Source organism: Pygocentrus nattereri, chromosome 28, assembly GCF_015220715.1.
Source record: "Pygocentrus nattereri isolate fPygNat1 chromosome 28, fPygNat1.pri, whole genome shotgun sequence".
In the NCBI taxonomy this organism is placed as follows: domain Eukaryota; kingdom Metazoa; phylum Chordata; class Actinopteri; order Characiformes; family Serrasalmidae; genus Pygocentrus; species Pygocentrus nattereri.
The window spans coordinates 939147-958666 of record NC_051238.1 but is presented as its reverse complement, the minus strand read 5'-3'; the positions used below and the strand labels follow the sequence as shown (position 1 = coordinate 958666).

The 19520-nt window shown below is 41.8% G+C and overlaps 1 protein-coding gene across 1 annotated transcript in view; it reads right to left on the bottom strand.

Annotated features, from left to right (window-relative positions):
• Positions 1–16644, bottom strand: part of itgb4 (integrin, beta 4) — a 91289-nt gene extending 74645 nt beyond the window's left edge. The window contains exon 1 of the mRNA XM_037535807.1: positions 16488–16644. The gene's annotated coding sequence lies outside the window, so the exon portion shown is untranslated. The remainder of the gene's footprint in view (positions 1–16487) is intronic.
• Positions 16645–19520: the final 2876 nt, after the last annotated feature.

Sequence of the window (19520 nt, the reverse complement as noted above, 5' to 3'; positions counted from 1 at the left end):
CTCACTTCAGGTCACCTCACTGCAGCTTAGCTCAGTTCAACTGACCTCAACTCAGTTTCTCAATTCCTCTCTGTTCAGCTCAACTCAATACAACTCACTTCAGTCCAACTTAGCTCAGCTCAACTCAATTTGACTCGGTTTGTCTTGTCTTGGATCAGCTCAATAACTTTAATAGCTCTAAATGTTTTAGCTTAATTCTTAACTCATTTCAACTCAAAGTCATTAGGCAGAGAATTCATAACCATTTCATGTAGGAACTTTCTGTGAGGGAGCTTTTATCAACACCTTTGGTTCCTATCACCACCACTATCTACACAACAACTCTGTTTACATCTTAACCATTTAATGATACAGAAATGTTGATAGTGTACATTGCAGCCAGCCAAAGCAGCATTATATCATTTTCTGCACGGTGGCGCAGTGGGTAGCGCTGTCATCTCACAGCAAGAAGGGCTGGGTTTGATTCCCCGGCTAGGCAGCCAGGGTCTTTTCTGTGTGGATCTTGCATGTTCTCTGTGTGGGTTTTCTCCCACTATCCAAAGACATGCAGTCAGATTGTTTCAACATGCTGCACTGCCCCTAGGTGTGAGTGTGTGAGTGAATGTATATGTCTGTCTGTCTGCCCTGTGCTGGCCTGGTGACCTGTCCAGGGTGTATCCTGACTTCTGCCCAATGTCAGCTGGGACAGGCTCCACCACCCCACAGCGACGCAGAATGTTGTGTGTGTGTGTGTGTGTGTGTGTGTGTGTGTGTGTGTGTGTGTGTGTGTGTGCGTGTGTTTGTTTTGTCTCAGAAATTCAGGAATGTCCTCTCTGAATTTAAAGTATGTGTCTTCTTCTGTAACTGACCGTGAAGGAGAAAGTGTCTTTATTCTCTGCAGGACAGTCAGAGTCTGTGCCGCTAACACTATTTTCTCACTTTTAATGCATGACTAAACTCACGAGCTCCAATCAAGTCTTTGAAGTCTTTTAATGTGTTAAAACGTAACGTCTATGCAAAAATATGAGAGAGAGACAGACACATGGAGAGAGAGAGAGAGAGAGAGAGAGACAGAGAGAGAGAGAGACAGAGAGAGAGAGAGACAGAGAGAGAGGAAGAGAAAGAGAGAGAGAGAGAGGAAGAGAAAGAGAGAGAGGGATAGAGAGAGAGGAAGAGAAAGAGAGAGAGAGAGGGAGAGAGAGGAAGAGAGAGAGAGAGGGAGAGGGAGAGAGAGAGGGGGAAAGGAAGACAGAGAGAGAGAGGAAGACAAAGAGAGAGAGAGAGAGAGAGAGAGAGAGGGAGATGGAGAGAGAGACAGACAGAGAGAGGGAGAGGGAGAGAGAGAGAGAGAAACAGAGAGAGGGAGAGAGAGAGAGGGAGAGAGAGAGAGGAAGAGTGAGAGAGAGAGAGACAGAGAAACAGAGAGAGAGAGTGAGAGAGACCAGAGTATGCAGGATGTACAAATTCTCTTGCCAACACTGACACAAAGGCAGATACTGAGGCCCTTTTAGTTTCCTGCCCATAAACTGGGCATGTGTTAAAGGACTGTTGCTTCACACATTTAAAACACAACTGGAGTAGAAACACTAAGAAGCTGATAGAGTCCATCTCATCAGCTCCACTGACCCTATAGTTTTATCTTGTAGTTCTACTGTTACAGACTGTAGTCCATCTGTTTCTCTGCACACTCTTACCTTGTTCTTCAGTGGTCAGGACCACTATGGACCCCCACAGAGCAGGTACTATTTGGGTGGTGGGTCATTCACAGCACTGCAGTGACACTGACGTGGTGGTGATGTGTTAGTGTGTGTTGCGCTGGTATGAGTGGATCAGACACAGCAGTGCTGCTGGAGTTTTTAAACACCTCAGTGTCGCTGCTGGACTGAGAATAGTCCACCAACCAAAAACATCCAGCCGGCAGCGTCCTGTGGGCAGCGTCCTGTGACCACTGATGAAGGACTAGAGGATGACCAACACAAACTGTGCAGCAGCAGATGAGCTGTCATCTCTGACTTTACATCTACAAGGTGGACCAACGAGGTAGGAGTGTCCAATAGAGTGGACAGTGAGTGGACACAGTGTTTAAAAACTCCAGCAGCACTGCTGTGTCTGATCCACTCAGACCAGCACAGCACACACTGACACACCACCACCACGTCAGTGTTACTGCAGTACTGAGAATTACCCACCACCCAAATAGACCCTGTTCTGTGAGGGTCCATGGGGGTCCTGACCACTGAAGAACAGGGTAACAGAGTATCAGAGAAACAGATCACAGTTGGTATCACAGTGAGGAGTTTCTGGTTTCTCTGCATCATCAAACTGTTTTCTCTTGTAAACAGTCACAATCAGCCCTGAACTTCTGCTGTCCTAATACTTTCACTCTGGAGACAGAACTCAACACAAACATGCGGCTATATTGAAACAATAAAGCAAAAATGTCCATTTTCTCCTTTTTGCCTCCTCATGTTTGTGTTGTCAACCTGCTGGTGTTTACAGCAATAACAAGTTTGTCATGACCACAAAGCCTCTGGAGTCTGCAGAGCACAGCAGAGTCACACTGCACACCTGAACACTGTCATTAGCGGGACTGTGGAGATGCTGTTAAAGTTGATGACGGTGATGTTTGGGGTGATAATTATATGCATATCTCACCCCTGCTGTCATTCAGAGACAAGAGAACAGTGTTATGTTGACGCTCCGTCAGCCGATCAAGCTTTTCAAAGTGTTTTAATCCACATTATCATGTTTTCTTTGCTTGTTTTCAATGCTGACCATATTAAAAGGGTCATTTTGGGTAACACAGACCAGGCGTCGCCATGACTACATCACATATATAGACATTTTATTTTACCATCCAGAACCACCAGAGAACCTACACGAGTCTTCTGAGTTTATATGGAATGTTGATGATGGAAAACAGTGGAAAATTTTTCTTTTTTTTTCTTTGGGGACTATTTTGCCGCACAGCGCCCTGCATGTCTCCCTCCACCATGAATGGAGTTGAAGTTCTCTAAACTATCATAAAACAGCGTCTCAGTCATCAGGCAGTGAATTCAGAACCTGTTCACATCACTGAATATGGAAACTGATCTGATCTCTTATTGTTAATTGTCAAGACTGACGTCATAGGATCATTAATTGTGTATTTTGATGTCATGATATCATTATATACACAAAAACGTTGAAGGGCCGTTGAATAAAATGCTCATAAAAACTGAATACAGTGATTTCTGGATCTACTTTGACTCGCATTTAAGCTGAAACAGCACTAGGAGAGGATACTCAATGCTTACTGGGTCTGTTGTTCTTGCTAATGAGTTTATTCCCTGGTTTACAGTGTGTGTGCACGTGTGTGTGTGTGTGTGTGTGTGTGTGTGTGTGTGTGTGTGTGTGTGCACGTGTGTGTGTGTGTGTGTGTGTGTGTGTGTGTGTGTTATTTGTGTTCTTGTGTGTTGGGCTGTGGGTCAGTTAGTGTGGGTCTTGTGTCACACAGTGACCTTCCAGCACTGAAAGTAGCTGAAATCCCACCCTCTCCTGTGTCTCCTTCTTCATCAAGACATTAAAATATCATCAACATATTCAGGGAATCCTGAGAAATCTTTGTGCATAAAGTAAAAGGCCAAAAACTACAAATGAATCTTCTTGACCTTGGACCCCCCAGATGGCACTGACATTTCCACAGCCAGTCCTTACCTCTCTGGGGTCCTAAGCAAAATTCTGTAAAGGTGTTCTCCTACCTGGCCTGACCACAGACACACCTGACACCCCAGTGCTCCCCCTACAGCCCCCCCCTTCCTTTAAGCCTCTCAGGTCAATGGTGTCACATATGTGACATCAAAAGACAGTAGAACAAATATTCTGCAAATGCTGAGGGCTAGAGATGACCTGGCATTCTGCCCAGACAGGTCGCAGTTTACTGGGGACAAATCAGGAGTCTCTGATTAGTCAAAGAGTCAGGAATACAGCCTCTGATTGGTCAAAGAGTCAGCAACACAGCCTCTGATTGGTCAAAGATTCAGGAACGCAGCCTCCAATTGGTCAAAGAGTCAGGAACAAAGCCTCTGGATGGTCAAAAAGTCAGGAACACAACCTCTGATTGGTCAAAGAGTCAGGAACGCAGCCTCCAATCGGTCAAAGAGTCAGGAACGCAGCCTCCAATTGGTCAAAGAGTCAGGAACAAAGCCTCTGGATGGTCAAAAAGTCAGGAACACAACCTCTGATTGGTCAAAGAGTCAGGAACGCAGCCTCCAATCGGTCAAAGAGTCAGGAACGCAGCCTCCAATCGGTCAAAGACTCAGGAACACAGCCTCTGATTGGTCAAAGATTCAGGAACACAGCTCTGATTGGTCAAAGAGTCAGGAACAAAGCCTCTGATTGGTCAAAAATTCAGGAACACAGGCTCTGATTGGTCAAAGCGTCTGGAACACAGCCTCCAATTGATCAAAGAGTCAGGAACAAAGCCTTTGATTGGTCAAAAAATCAGGAACACAGCCTCTGATTGGTCAAAGAGTCAGGAACACAGCATCTGATTGGTCAAAGAGACAGGAACACAGCATCTGATTGGTCAAAGAGTCAGGAACACAGCCTCTGATTGGTCAAAGAGTCAGGAACACAGCATCTGATTGGTCAAAGAGTCAGGAACACAGCATCTGATTGGTCAAAGAGACAGGAACACAGCATCTGATTGGTCAAAGAGACAGGAACACAGCTTCTGATTGGTCAGACTTGACCCAAGGCGTCAGTGAACAGCTAACAGCCATACTAACAGCAACAGTAACTCTTTTCAACACAGAGAAATATAAATAATCACGGAAGACGTTCCGTGTCGCATTAATCATAATTAATTTACTTTACAGAGTCTCCACAAGAGTCTGTCCTGCATACTTTCATCTTCTTCAGCTCTGGCCAACGAGTAAAAGCTAGTCAGAGATTTACTCTTGTCTGGTGTCTCGCTCGGCCTCGCTCACTTTTCCTCTTCCTCTGACAGCATCTTCTTCACAGCCTCAGCCATGAGGTCCATGCTGGGAAAACCAAGCTGCTTCTACTTGTAGCTGCTGAGTTGTTGGTGTGACGTGGTGCCGTGAAGTGTTACACAGTTCTGGCGAGAAGTTCTCGTGCTGCTACTCCAAAGTTCCATAGCGCTATAGCAGGAGTTTCCGGCAGAGATGGCATTCGCACTGATAGTCATTGTAGCATCAAAATGACGTTGGAGCTGCTATTTTAAGGCTAACTTGTTACATAATGTCATTTTAAGGAATTCGGTCAAATCGAGCTCCATTCATGTAGTAAAACAAAGAAAAAACAGAGGCTGTTTTCTATGAGCCGGTTGTGTTATTACATCATTGAGCTCTGAGTTCAGCCAATTATAAGATAGTTCACTCTGGAATTATGACTAAAATCCCAGAGCTCATCAGAAATCACTCCAGTAGATTCCAGCAGATCCCCATACTGTGATACTCACATTTATCACAAATACATAAAGTATATTATACAGGAAACTGGATATATCCCACATACTAATCAAATATTCAAAGTTAAGGGAGGCTTTTGATGATTTTGTACATTCAGCTGGCTTTTCTGAGTCAAATCAATTTTTTAAAGTTTAGTTTAGTCTGTTGGCAGCTTTAACCACCACATCCAAAATGTAAAATTATGCTGCTGTTGGTTTTAATCGCTTCTCTTTCATTAATGTTACTCTACACGTGTGTGTAGCTGAGTGAAGCTCACTGAGCTGCTGTTTAAATGAAATACAGTGACGTTTGTTTTGTTAACCTGAGCCTGTTGAGTAAAACTTCTCTCTCATTGGCTCTTTGCGCAGTCTATTTGCATATGTTTTCCTCCTGTCCAGCCTACCTTAACTGCATCAATACCGACAGCCCTCGCTTCTGTCCTGCTAAATGACCATTTGATCAGACTTAAAATGAAGAGACTGGGACACAAACTCATTTCTAAAGGTATCAGACAGTGAAGAGCATCAGACAGGATTCTGGAGATGTTCCTACACTTAAAGATGGAGCTGATAAATACATTCACAGTTATTTATGTCTGTGTTAATATTTCACCACACAGTTAAAAATGAAGGTGTTTTAAAGTATATTTGGTTAATATGGTAATTTATTCAGAAATGTAATGTGTTTGAAATGTATTTCTAATATAAAACCCCAATTCCAGTGAAGTTGGGATGTTGTGTAAAACATAAATAAATACAGAATAAAATGATTTGCAAATCCTTTTTAACCTACATTCAATTGAACACACTACAAAGACGAGATATTTAATGTTCAAACGGATAAACTTTATTGTTTTTTGCAAATATTCACTCATTTTGAATTTGATGCCTTCAACATGTTCCAAAGAAGTTGGGACAGGGGCGTGTTTGCCACTGTGTTACATCAGCTTTCCTTTAAACACTCAATACGCGTTTGGGAACTGAGGACACTGATTGTTGAAGCTTTGTAGGTGGAATTCTTTCCCATTCTTGCATGATGTACAGCTTCAGTTGCTCAACAGTCCAGGGTCAACAGTCCGTTGTCGTATTTTGCGCCACCCATTTTCAATGGGAGACGGTCTGGACTGCAGGCAGGCCAGTCTAGTACCCGCACTCTTTTACTACGAAGCCACGCTGTTGTAACACGTGCAGAATGTGGCTTGGCATTGTCTTGCTGAAATAAGCAGGACGTCCCTGAAAAAGACGTTGCTTGGATGGCAGCAGATGTTGCTCCAAAACCTGTATGTACCTTTCAGCATTAATGGGGCCTTCACAGATGTGCAAGTTATCCCTGCCATGGGCACTAACACCCCCCCACACCATCAGAGATGCTGGCTTTAGAACTTTGCGCTGATAACAATCCAGACAGTCCTTTTCCTCTTTGGCCCGGAGGACACGACGTGGGTGTTGTTGATATACGGCTTTCACTTTGCATGGCAGAGTTTTAACTTGCACTTGTAGATGGAGCGACAAACTGCGTTCACTGACAGTGGTTTTCTGAAGTGTTCCTGAGCCCATGTGGGAATATCCCTTACAGAATGATGTCGGTTTTTAATGCCGTGCTGCCTGAGGGATCGAAGGTCACGGCCATTCAATGTTGGTTTTCTGCCTCGCCGCTTACTTGCAGAGATTTCTCCAGATTCTCTGAATCTTTGGATGATATTATGGACTGTAGATGATGAAATCCCTAAATTCCTTGCAATTGCATGTTGAGAAACGTTCTTAAACTGTTGGACTATTTGCTCACGCAGTTGTTCACAAAGTGGTGAACCTCGCCCGTCCTTGCTTGTGAATAATTGAGCCTTTCAGGGATGCTCCCTTTATACCCAATCATGACCCTCACCTGTGGAATGTTCCAAACTGGTGTATTTTGAGCATTCCTCAACTCTCCCAGTCTTTTGTTGCCCCTGTCCCAACTTCTTTGGAACGTGTTGTAGGCATCAAATTCAAAATGAGTGAATATTTGCAAAAAACAATAAAGTTTATCCGTTTGAACATTAAATATCTCGTCTTTGAAGTGTATTAAATTGAATATATAATCATCATATTCTGTTTTTATTTATGTTTTACCCAATGTACCAACTTCACTGGAATTGGGGTTATATAAAATACATGTCCATATATTTGTTCATATGGGCCTCCAGTGTTCAGCAAAGTGGTCAATATCACTTCATCTGAAAAAGTGTCTTAATTATTATTGAAACATATAATTAAATTAGGATTTTAGATTTGAGTTTAATGTAAAAATGTATATAATTAGAATTTATGAGTTGCACAATCATGCGTTTACATTAATCTAGCACAAGCTTGAACTTAAACTTGCTGGTTTGTTCTTCAATCCTTAACTTTTTAGAACAGGTTATTACCTTCACTTTTGTAAATTATGTGAACAGATTTGGTCTCACAGTGCAGATTGAACTAATCCAGCTCAAATAGGGCTTTAGATAAGCTGCTTTTTCAGCTTTTACAGCCACATTAGTGGTAGATTTTGCACTGTAACTTGTTTTTGTGTATCAGATTAGAACATTAATGATGAAAGTTTGCTAACATCAGCTGTTTGGTAATCATTTAAATTACTGCACCTCCCCAGATTAAACTAATCCAGCTCCAGTAAGGCTAAACTCATCCATAACTGTAACATATTTACAAGAATTTAACTGTGATGTGTTATTTTACTTCATTACAGGATAAAGGAACACATTTTTACCAACAGCGTTCAATAAAAATGGCTTAAACATGAAGCTCCCAATATGGGCGTGACAGAAGGTAAAAAATTATGCCTGAGGTAGAATGAATGCGTCCAAAAAACGATTAAATCAAATATCAAAATTGTGCAACAGGTTTTGTGCAGTAATCACTCAGCCAAGCCCTTCACCTAAGAGGTGTGCTACCTGAACTCTACCTGAGGACCAGGTGTTGCCTCTGAGTCGGCACACGGTACTCCTACTGCTCACACACACACACTCAGCGAAACCATGGCAACCTGAAATCAAAGGAACTGTGTTTTCCTGAGCCGAGCGCTCCCAAACGCTCAACACACAATGAGTCCTGCATGAGTAAGTGCTGGGGTGTGTCCCACACGCTGAGTCAGAGAGAGTGTTCACACACACACACACTAACACAAAGGGAAACATCTATCTCAGGGGTACGACTTTTGGAAATCTCCCATAACTACTGTTTCCCTTTCACATCTACAATCACTCCCTCAACTTTCACTGGTAAAAAGAGAAAATCCACTAATTACACTAAATTGCTGCATAATTAATGGGTTAAGATGTAAACCGAGCGGTTCAGAGCTGTTTGGTGTGAAACGCTCTGTTCTAGATGAACTTACAGAACTGTTGGTGGTGATAGGAACCAGGCGTCCCCCTCTAAAAGCTCCTCACAGAAAGTTCCTACATGAACTGGTTCTGAATTCACTGCCTGATGACTGAGATGCTGTTTTATGAGAGTTTAGAGAACTTCAACTCCATTCATGGTGGAGGGAGACATGCAGGGCGCTGTGCGGCAAAATAGTCCCCAAAGAAAACGTATTATTCCAGATTTTCCACTATTTTCCATCATCAACATTCCATATAAACTCAGAAGACTTGTGTGGGTTCACTGGTGGTTCTGGAAGGTAAATAAAATGTTTATATTTTTGGTAACTGGTGTCCACAAAAAGGGTCTAAAACTAAATATATTCCTGCTTTAAACTTCTGCAAAGCTAAATGTCTTGTGTTTTATAATGTAATGTAAATTCTACTTTGTAGTTTCATGAAACAGCCAATCAGAATCCAAATAATGCACTATGTGAGGTTTAACACCAGACTGTTACACATCATGTATTTTAAAATAAAATGTGCACAGCTCATTTGCTGGTAACCAGTTAGCTGATCCTGTTAGTTAGTCAGTTACAGTTAAAATTACAGCTCCTTGAATGACTGCCTGTGCTGCAGTTCCACCTCTTTACACTAAAATACCACCTGTATAGAACAAATGATACCTCAAAGAGGACAGGAAAATAGAACAGAAGAAAATTTTCAGCTACTGTTCTTACTACGTAGCAGAGTAATGAAATGTGTTGGTCGTTTGTGGATTTCCTCCTGTAGCTGTTGAGTTTTCAGTCTATAAATACAGTAAATGTGTATTTACAGGCCACACTGAACAGTTTCTTCTGTGAAAGTTCAATCCAGCAAATAATTCTGCACTATTTACCCCTGAACAGCTACAGATTATAAAGAATAGTCTATCATTTTTCTCATTTTAATCAAATAAACCCCTTATACAGTTAATAATCTTAGACATATGATGTGGCAACTAAATTTTTCAGTATCTACTATGAATTATCCAGTATCTACTACAATTTATTTAGTATTTTCTATTAATTATTCAGTATCTACTAGGAATTGTTTAGTATTTTCTAGGAATTATTTAGTATATTCCTCTTCTTTCGGCTGCTCCCTTTAGGGGTCGCCACAGTGGATCATCTGCCTCCATCTTGCCCTATCCACTGCCTCCTCTACTTTTACACCAACCATCTCCATGTCCACCTTCACTACATCCATAAACCTTCTCTGAGGTCTACCTCTTCTCCTTCTGTCCGGCAGCTCCATCTCCAACATTCTTTGTCCAATATATCCACTATTCCTCCTCAACACATGTCCAAACCATCTCAACCTGGCCTCTCTGGCTTTATCTCCAAACTGCTCCACCTTCACTGTCCCTCTGATCTGCTCATTTCTAATCTTGTCCATCCTTGTCACTCCCAATGAAAATCTCAGCATCTTCATCTCTGCCACCTTCAACTCAGCCTCCTGTCTTTTAGACAGAGCCACAGTCTCCAAACCGTACATCATAGCAGGACGCACTGCTGTCTTGTAAACCTTCCCTTTCACTCTTGCTGCTATCCTTCTGTCACACATCAGCCCTGACACCCGTCTCCACCCACTCCATCCTGCCTACACCCTCTTCTTCACCTCTTTTCTACACTGTCCATTGCTCTGGATGGTTGACCCAAGATATTTGAAGTCATCCACCTTTATGACCTCGACTCCTTGCATGTTCACCTTTCCACCTGCCTCCCTCTCATTCACACATATGTATTCCGTCTTGTCTCTACTGACCTTCATTCCTCTCCTCTCCAGTGCAAACCTCCACCTCTCCAGATTCTCTTCCACCTGCTCTCTACTCTCACCACAGATTACAATGTCATCTGCAAACATCATGGTCCATGGAGCCTCCTGCCTGACCTCATCTGTCAACCTGTCCATCAGCATTGCAAACAAGAAGGGGCTCAAAGCTGATCCCTGATGTAACCCTACCTTCACCTTGAAACCATTGTCACCATTTGTTGCCGGGCCTCCCGGCCTGTGTTGTAAAACCACTGAAGATGGTTCAGAACGCTGCAGCGCGTCTGGTCTTTAACCAACCAAAACGGGCGCATGTCACCCCACTGCTCATTGAGCTCCACTGGTTAACGGTTGCTGCTCATATCAAATTTAAAACTCTTACGATTGCCTACAAGGTGTTAACAGAGCAGGCTCCTTCCTACCTGCACTCGCTCCTAAAGGCTTACAACACCGCCCGGCCGCTGCGATCCTCCAATGAACGTCGCTTAGCTTTGCCAAACATTCACACAAAGCAATCGAGACTGTTCTCATACTTGATTCCCCAATGGTGGAACAAGCTACCTTCCGCTGTCAGAGCAGCGGCGTCCCTCGCTATTTTTAAGAAACTCCTGAAGACAGAGCTCTTCAGGGAGCACTTACTCTAATCGCCTCTTGCAATCTAACCACTACCAACCTCATCTCCTTCTTGCCCTCCTTCCCTTCTCTACCCCGCTATTACCCTTTGGCCTCCTTTAAGGCCTGACTATGTTTGTTCTATGTACCTCATTATTTGTAAATCACTTTGGATAAAAGGGTCTGCTAAATGTAAATGTAATGTAATGTCACTCCAACTGCACACCTCACCACTGTCTCACTATCCTCATACATGTCCTGCACCACCCTAACATACTTTTCAGCTACACCTGACTTCCTCATACAGTACCACAGTTCCTCTCTTGGCACCCTATCATCTGCCTTCTCTAGATCCACAAAGACACAACGCAGCTCCTTCTGACCTTCTCTGTACTTCTCTACCAACACTCTCAATGCAAAAATTGCATCAGTGGTGCTCTTTCTGGGCATGAAACCAAACTGCTGCTCACTGATCTGAACCTCTCGCCTTAGCCTTGCTTCAACAACTCTTTCCCATACCTTCATGGTGTGACTCATCAACTTTATACCTCTGTAGTTACTGCAGCTCTGCACATCATCCTTGTTCTTAAAAATGGGGACCAGTCCACTGCTTCTCCACTCATCAGGCATCCTCTCACTCTCCAGGATTTTGTTAAACAACCTGGTTAAAAAGTCCACTGCCTTCTCTCCTAAACATCTCCATGCCTCCACAGGTATGTCATCTGGACCAACTGCCTTTCCATTCTTCATCCTTTTTAAAGCTGCCCTCACTTCCACCTCACCAACTCTCTGCACTTCCTGATCCACCATCTCTCCCCCGTTGTCCTCCTCTCTCTCTCGTTTTCCTCATTCATTAGTTCTTCAAAGTACTCCTTCCATCTACTCATCACTCTCTGTTCACTCACTAGTACATTTCCCTCTCTATCCTTTATCAGCCTAACCTGCTGTACATCCTTTCCAGCTCTATCTCTCTGTTTAGCCAAACGATACAAGTCCTTTACTCCTTCTTTACTGTCCAGCCTCTCATACAGCTCATCATAGGCCTGAGCCTTTGCCTTTGCCACCATTCTTTTCACTATGCGACTAGCCTCACAGAACTCCTGCCTACTTCCTTCATCTCTCTGGTTATCCCACTTTTTCTTAGCTGCCTTCTTCTTCTGATTACTCTCCTGGACTTCCTCATTCCACCACCAACTTTCCTTGTCTTCTTTCCTCTGACCAGACGAAACACCCAACACATTCTTGCCAGTTTCTCTCACCACCTTAGCTGTAGTTTCCCAGTCCTCAGGTAGCTCCTCACTGCCCCCAAGGGCCTGTTGCAATTTTTCCCTGAACTGCCTGCAACCATCCTCCTGCTTCAGCTTCCACCATCTAATATTTGGCTCTGTCTTCACTCTCTTCCTCTTCTGTTTCTAATCTCATTCTACAGACAACCACCCTATGTTGCCTTGCTACACTTTCCCCTGGTACCACTTTACAATATCCAATCTCCTTTAGTTGGCATCTCCTGCTAAGGATATAATCCACCTGTGTGCACCTCCCTCCACTCTTGTATGTCACCCTGTGTTCTTCCCTCTTCTGAAAATACGTGTTCACCACAGCCATTTCCATTCGCTTTGCAAAATCTACAACCATCTGACCTTCCACATTTCTGTCTTTCACACCATACATACCCAGCACCTCTTCATCTCCTCTGTTCCCTTCACCAACATGTCCATTGAAGTCTGCACCAATCACCAATCTCTCCTCTCTAGGGACACCACCTACCACTTCATCCATCTTACTCCAAAATTCCTCTTTCTCCTCTAAATGACAACCAACCTGTGGTGCATATGAACTGACCACATTCAAAATCACACCATCAACCTCCAACTTCAGGCTCATGATCCTGTCTGACACTTTCTTTACATCCAGAACACTTTTAACAAGCTGTTCCTTTAGGATTATCCCTACTCCATTTCTCTTCCTCTCTACACCATGACAGAACCGTTTGAATCCACCTCCAATGTTCCTGGCCTTACTTCCTTTCCATCTGGTCTCCTGGACACACAGAATATCTACCTTCCTTCTCTGCATCATGTCTGCAAGCTCTCTGCCTTTACCGGTCATTGTCCCTATGTTCAGAGTCCCTACTCTAACCTCCACACTCCTGCCTTTCCTTCTCTCTCACTGCCTTCTAACCTGCCTTCCTCCTCTCCTCTTTGATGGTCTTCGACCTACAGTAGTCCAATTTCCACCGGTACCCTGCTGGTCAACAGCACCGGAGGCGGTCATTGTTAACCCGGGCCTCGACCGATCCGGTATGGCAATATTTGTGATCCGCATGATAGTTTTGGCACAAGTTTTACGCCGGATGCCCTTCCTGATGCCCTCTCCATTTATCCAGGCTTGGGACCGGCACCAGAAGTACACAAAGTACACCCCTAATGGCTGGTTTGAATTATTTAGTATCTACTATGATTTATTTAGCATTATCTATTAATTATTTAGTATCTACTAGGAATTATGTAGTAGTATCTACTATGACTTATTTAGTATTTTCTATTAATTATTCACTATCTTCTAAGAATTATTTAGTAGTATCTACTCGGAATTATTCAGTTTCTACTAGGACGTGTTTAGTATTTTCTGTTAATTATTTAGTATCTGCTACGATTTATTTAGTATTTTCTATTACTTATTTAGTATCTACCATGATTTACTTAGTATTTTCTGTGAATTAGGCAGTATCTACTAGGAATTATTTAGTAGTATCTACTAGGATTTATTTAGTATTTTCTATTAATTATTCAGTTTCTACTACGAATTATTTAGTATTTTCTAGGAATTATTTAGCATTTTCTAGGAATTATTCAGTTTCTACTAGGAATTATTTAGTATGTTCTATGAATTATTCAGTTTCTACTAGGAATTATTTTCTTTTTTTTATGTAGTATTCAGTTTCTACTAAGAATTATTTAGTATTTTCTAGGAATTATTCAGTTTCTACTAGGAATTATTTGGTATTTTCTAGGAAAGATTTAGTACTTTCTAGGAATTAATTAATTTCTACTAGGAATTCTTAAGTATTTTCTAGGAGTTCTTTAGTATTTTCTAGGATTTATTCAGTTTCTTCTAGGAATTATTTAGTATTTTGTATGAATTATTCAGTTTCTACTAGGAAATATTTCGTATTTTCTAGGAATTATTCAGTTTCTACTAGGAATTATTTGGTATTTTCTAGGAAAGATTTAGTACTTTCTAGGAATTAATTCATTTCTACTAGGAATTCTTAAGTATTTTCTAGGAATTCTTTAGTATTTTCTAGGATTTATTCAGTTTCTTCTAGGAATTATTTAGTATTTTGTATGAATTATTCAGTTTCTACTAGGAAATATTTCGTATTTTCTAGGAATTATTCAGTATCTTCTGAAGATTAGTCAGTAATGTTTATGAATTATAAAATGTGGAGTGCTTGTGGCTCCACAATTGGGCACCACTAGTCTAAACAAATAGTTAGTGTAAAGGATCTGGAAATTCAGGCAGTTTGATACAAATTTGTTAAATCATATTCATCACATATGTCTTATGCTACTGTTAGGGTCAGTTTCCTGGACAGGGCTTGAGCCTCAGCAATGCTGACAGTGATTCACTGCTGAAAATCACTAATAAAGTCTGAATTTGGGATGAATGTGAGTCTGAGAGCAGCTCATGAGCTCTTCAGGGTCTAAAGGCTATAGAGCCAAACTAAAGTCCTCCTCATAAAGACTCCGCCCCTCTGACCTGCAGGTCTATGAATCCTGTCAAACAATGGCTCACAGCACAATAGAGATGTTCTAGGTTCTCTCTTCAGCCTTCTCCACTGTGTTCAGCTGCTTCTGTGCCTAGAACCACGTTCTTCATCAGGTGAACAATTATTCATACCCTGTGTCCTAAAGGAGGAGTTTCCTCTGAGAAGAAGGTGTTAATAGTGAGTCTGTGCTGCAGTAACAGCTTGTACACTAGATGTTGAACATTGCTGTGAGGATTTGACTGAGCATGACTGAGGTCATGTTGGATGGTCAGTTCTGGGTCACTCCAACTCACCCCAAAGGTACTGGATGGAGCTCCATCACTCCAGAGAACAGTTCCACTGCTCCACATTCATAAATGTTGTATGTATGTAAATTGTTGAACAAACCAACAGAAATGCTGAAAAAACACAGATCCATTGACCTCTTTTCAAAATCCCGAATGTTTTAATGTGTTTTAAGATTTTATTGTACTTTCCTTCCCCTCTAATCATTTTTTACACGAGGTGCAGTGCATGCTGGGGATTGTAGTGCACTGTAAAACAAGCTTATATTAATAGACAATGCAAATAATTTTGTGGGCCAGACAGTCTTGAGCTGCAGGCCTGATCTGACCAGTGGGCCTCATGTTTGATATACAGGCAGTAGAAGGACTGACCAGAAACAGTGCACACTAGTGGTGAATGAACGCTCTGCTAGCATCTCTATGGGATTCTGCTAGCATGTTAGCGCTAAGCTAATGGCCATTCACACAGATGCATTTTGTTATTCTCCTGTCATGTTTAATTGTGAGGAACAGCGATGATGTTCCCGGGTCAAATCCGATGATGTTTCACCTCATAAAGTAGTTAAAAATATATTTTTAAAAAACAATTTTCAAACATTACATTGGCAAAAACTAGACATTCAACACATTTTATTTCTTCTTATTTAGACTTTTTAAACATTTTCAAAATTTTTTCTGTCATTATGCTGATTAATTCAAACAAAACATCTCTTCTGATCTGCTTTTCCTGTATTTTCAAACTTTAAAACCGGTCAGTTTGACCCACAACACACCATCAGGGTTCAAATGTTTATCTGAATTTTGTATCCGTCTGAAATCAAAGTGTAATGCGTTGATTAATCTAAACTAATCTAAACTCCTAATGATGTTGGTAGCTAATCTACTGTGTGAGGCATTCAGTCCAGCTCCTGAAGTCTTGACCAATGAGAGAGCAGCTCAGCTGAATCTACTTACATACCAGAGAGAGAGAAGAATCCTGATTGGATACTTTTCTGTCAAGATTTTAATCCTTTTGCTTCCAACCAAAACTGAACAGTGTAATAAGAGCATTACTGCAACACTTCGAGTTTAAACACAACAAGATTCTATTGAATAAAAATGAGCTAAAAATTAGATTTTTTTTCTTTTAAATAGAGCTCTAAGCATTTAGAGAGGCCTGTAAGACAAAACTCACCACATCCATGAAGCACAAGCAACAGAAAAAAGCTTTAAAGATCAAATGGAAAACACAAACTTACCTCTAAACAGCAAAACTCCTCAGTAGTCGCTTGCCGCTCATCAGAGTCACTTCATGTCAGGTTTAGTGCCGTGGTCTCCTTATTCTAATCACTGCACCAGCTTTTATGGATCAATATTCCTCCAATCTGTCCGAACACCAACAGCTTTCCCAGCCAGACTGAGCCTCAGTGCACAAGAATGAGTAAGACCCCCTCCCTCCCCTCTGCCCCCCATCGCTCTTTCAGAGCGCTGAACACATTAACATGACAAAAGTCCTCCAAATAACTCAGCCTGACTTTGCACAGCAGTGACCTCACTACAGCTGGACAACCGCACTCAGACTGCCCCACTTTAACACGGCCTGTTTATTATTTTACTAATTAAATACTGTGTTTCCTTTTAGAAATCACACTTTCATTAACCCCGTAAAGGGGAAATCCACCCATTTTGTAAAAAAATTCTGTAGAATTAAGTGGTTAAGATGTAAACAGAGCGGTTCTGAGCGGTTTGGTGTGAAACGCTCTGTTCTAGATAAACTTATCAAGTCAGTGCTGGTCACAGTGATGGTGATAGACATCCACCTCTGCACACTGTGAGGCAAAATAGTCCCCATAAAATTATTCCAGATTTTCCACTATTTCCCATCATCAACATTCCATATAAACTCAGAAGACTCATGTAGGTTCTCCGGTGGTTCTGGATGGTAAATAAAGTGTCTATATCTGTGTTGTAGTCATGGTGACGCCTCCGTCCTGTCACCACCACTGTAAAGACATCTGAACCATTTCACACCAAACCGCTCTGAACCTCTCTGTTTACAGTTCACACACTGAATTTGGAAAACTGGTGGGATTCCCCTTTGAATAACAGTGCAAAGCATCAGTAATACCTTAGGACTTCTGGGCAGTAAAGTAGGACAGATGTTAGAACAGCAGCAGAAAAGTTCTCACCTGCTGCATAGACATTTAGTGGAAGCACAAGGTATGTGTTTCCACTAAAGTGGCCAGTTAGTGGAAGCACAAGGTACATGTTTCTAATAATGTGGCCAGTTAGTGGGAGCACAAGGTGAGTGTTTCTAATAAAGTGGCCAGTGAGTGGAAGCACAAGGTGAGTGTTTCTAATAAAGTGGCCAGTGAGTGGAAGCACAAGGTGGGTGTTTCTAATAAAGTGGTAGTGTATGCTGAGTATAGTGTGGTGTATGCTGTGTAGTGTATACCATGTAGTGTGTAGTGTATGCTGTGTGTAGTGTATGCTGAGTAGTGTGTATAGTGTATGCCGTGTAGTGTATAGTGTATGCTGAGTAGTGTGTAGTGTATGCTGTGTACAGTGTATGCTGAGTAGTGTGTAGTGTATGCTGTGTAGTGTATGCTGTGTATAGTGTATGCTGAGTAGTGTGTAGTGTATGCTGTGTATAGTGTGTATAGTGTATGCTGAGTAGTGTGCAGTGTATGCTGAGTAGTGTATAGTGTATGCTGAGTATAGTGTGTATAGTGTATGCTGAGTAGTGTGTATAGTGTATGCTGAGTAGTGTGTATAGTGTATGCTGAGTAGTGTGTAGTGTACAGTGTATAGTGTATGCTGAGTATAGTGTATGCAGAGTATAGTGTGTATAGTGTATGCTGAGTAGTGTGTAGCGTATGCTGTGTATAGTGTATGCTGAGTATAGTGTGTATAGTGTATGCTGAGTAGTGTGTAGCGTATGCTGTGTATAGTGTATGCTGTGTATAGTGTGTATAGTGTCTGCTGAGTAGTGTGTATAGTGTATGCCGTGTAGTGTGTAGCGTATGCTGTGTATAGTGTATGCTGAGTATAGTGTGTATAGTGTATGCTGAGTAGTGTATATTGTACACAGTGTATAGTGTATGCTGAGTAGTGTGTAGTGTATGCTGTGTATAGTGTATGCTGAGTAGTGTATGCTGTGTATAGTGTATGCTGAGTATAGTGTGTATAGTGTATGCTGAGTAGTGTATAGTGTATGCTGAGTATAGTGTGTATAGTGTATGCTGAGTATAGTGTGTATAGTGTATGCTGAGTAGTGTGTAGTGTACAGTGTATAGTGTATGCTGAGTATAGTGTATGCAGAGTATAGTGTGTATAGTGTATGCTGAGTAGTGTGTAGCGTATGCTGTGTATAGTGTGTATAGTGTATGCTGAGTAGTGTGTATAGTGTATGCCGTGTAGTGTGTAGCGTATGCTGTGTATAGTGTATGCTGAGTATAGTGTGTATAGTGTATGCTGAGTAGTGTATATTGTACACAGTGTATAGTGTATGCTGAGTAGTGTGTAGTGTATGCTGTGTATAGTGTATGCTGAGTAGTGTGTAGTGTACACAGTGTATAGTGTATGCTGTGTAGTGTACACAGTGTATAGTGTATGCTGAGTAGTGTGTAGTGTACACAGTGTATAGTGTATGCTGTGTAGTGTACACAGTGTATAGTGTATGCTGAGTAGTGTATAGTGTATGCTGAGCAGTGTGTAGTGTACACAGTGTGTAGCGTATGCTGTGTATAGTGTATGCTGAGTAGTGTGTAGTGTATGCTGTGGTATATACACATTGTATATTGTGTGTATTATATCTATATATTATACCGTCTGTATATGTACATTTCTGTATATTGCACATTATACTAGAGAATAACTGACAGCTGGAATTCTTTGTGTGTTTCCACACTCGGTACATAAATCACATTCTGGTTCTGATTCTTCCTCTCCGACTCAAACATTCCTCTGCGGGTGATTGATAACTCGTCTCTTGGGCAGAACAGCCACAATCAGCTCGCCATAATTCAAAACACACATCAGAACACGCTTCTCTGAAACGCCTGACATTCCTAGAGTGATGGGACCACTGTGTAAGACTGTTTATCTACAGCACTGAGCTCACATCACCTCCATCTACAGAGACTCTGACTATACATTCCTGTACACTGGAAACACAGAGCAGGTGAGGAGGTGGTTCTGAGGCGTGTAAAATCATCTACACTCTTAAAAAAGATGGTTCTTAAAGTTAAAGTTTCTTTAGTAAAGACAATGGGCTCCATTCACCAACCGTT